Source organism: Vanessa cardui, chromosome 19 (genome assembly GCF_905220365.1).
Source record: "Vanessa cardui chromosome 19, ilVanCard2.1, whole genome shotgun sequence".
Lineage (NCBI taxonomy): Eukaryota > Metazoa > Arthropoda > Insecta > Lepidoptera > Nymphalidae > Vanessa > Vanessa cardui.
In genome coordinates this window covers 8,084,602-8,086,625 of record NC_061141.1, presented here as the reverse complement: position 1 = coordinate 8,086,625, position 2,024 = coordinate 8,084,602, and positions in this window count along the sequence as shown.

Sequence of the window (2,024 nt, the reverse complement as noted above, 5' to 3'; positions counted from 1 at the left end):
AAACATAATCATCAACATCATCATCAACAGCCTATTTTTGTCCACTGTTGGACATAGGCCTCTCCCAGTGCACGCCACTGTGGTCTTTCTCCGGCTACTCGCATCCAGCTCCTGCCTGCCGCCTTGCGTATATCGTCACTCCACCGTGCCTGAGGACGTCCTACACTACGTTTGCCGAGACGCGGTCTCCACTCTAGAACACGTTTTCCCCAACGGTTGTCGGTTCTACGACAAATATGACCAGCCCACTGCCACTTCAGCTTACTAATCCGGTGGGCTATGTCGATGACTTTGGTTCTTTGACGGATAACCTCATTTCTGATGCGATCCCTCAAAGAAACGCCGAGCATAGCCCTTTCCATAGCACGCTGAGCGACTTTAAGTTGGTGGACCAGCCTTGTCGTGAGTGTCCACGTTTCGGCTCCTTATGTCATGACGGGTAGGACGCACTGATTGAAGACTTTCGTCTTAAGGCACTGTGGGATCGACGATGTTAGGATTCGACGTAACTTCCCAAACGCTGCCCAACCCAGCTGAATTCTTCAATACACCTCGTCCTCAAGGTTGTTTCTACCTAATCGCAGAGTCTGCCCGAGGTAGACATATTTTTGAACAACTTCGAGAACGGTACCGTGTATCGTAGTCGGTTCCGGTAGAACATGTTCATTGAACATGACCTTGGTTTTATCCAAGTTCATCCGTAGGCCGATACGCATAGAAGAATCAGCCAGCTCGTTCAGCATTTGTTGTAGGTCCTGCAGCGTTTCTGCCACGATGACGATGTCGTCTGCGAATCTCAAGTGAGAGATGTATTCGCCATTGATGTTAATGCCACGTCCTTTCCAGTTCAGCGTCTTGAACATATCCTCCATTGCATTAGTGAACAATTTGGGGGAAATAACGTCCCCTTGTCTCACTCCTCGATGCAATGGTATGGGATTTGTTTGCTGATTTTGTACTCGGACGGACATGGTGGCAGCTTCGTAGAGACATCTCATCACTTGGATGTATCGCCAATCAACTTGGCAACGCTGCAGGGACTCCAGAACAGCCCAGATTTCAACCGAGTCAAAGGCCTTCTCATAGTCCACGAATGCAAGACACAGGGGCCGATTATACTCATGGGACTTCTGTATAATCTGCCGCACTGTATGGATGTGGTCTATGGTGCCGTATCCGGTCCGAAACCCGGCCTGCTCCGGGGGTTGGAATTCGTCGAATCTTCGCGCAAGACGGTTCGTGATCACTCTTGAAAACAGCTTATAGACATGGCTCAGTAGGGATATGGGACGATAGTTCTTCAGCAGGGTTTTGTCTCCCTTTTTGAAGAACAGGACGACCACACTCCTACTCCACGCCTCCGGAGTTCTCCCTTCGAAGAGGACAGAGTTAAAAAGCGTCTGAAGTTCCCTAAGTACCGGTTTACCTCCCGCTTTTAATAGCTCTGTGGTAACGCCGTCCTCTCCAGGGGCTTTTCCATTTTTAAGCTGTCCAAGAGCAGTCTCGATTTCGCCAATACTGACTTCAGGCAGGTCTTCGGAGAAATGGCGTGTTAATGTAGCTCTAGGATCCTCATTTTCGGGATCAGGTCGAGATGCATGCGATGCGTATAACCGGCCGTAGAAGTCCTCTACTTCCGAAAGTACTGCCGGCTTAGAAGAAACGACTTCTCCACTTGCTGTGGTCAACTTCGTCAGGTGGCTCCTTCCAAGAGATTGTACGAACACCTTAGACCCCCGATTCTGCTCAATAGCTCTTTTTATTGCAAGAGTATTGGAGCACCGGAGGTCGTGTCGTACGCGCCTGCTGATCTCTTGGTTTAATTGCCGTTTCTCTGACGAAGTGACAGGTGGGTTTTCACGTCGTTTCTTCATGAGCCCCAAAGTCTCTTCCGAAAGGTTCGACTTCCTGCCCTTACGCTGCATGCCACAATATCTCGTGCCTTCTTCCCTGAGAATTCGAACTACATTTTCGAGGTTCTGGTTTACGTCCGTTGTGGTTTCCACGGCAGCGAATCGGTTCTC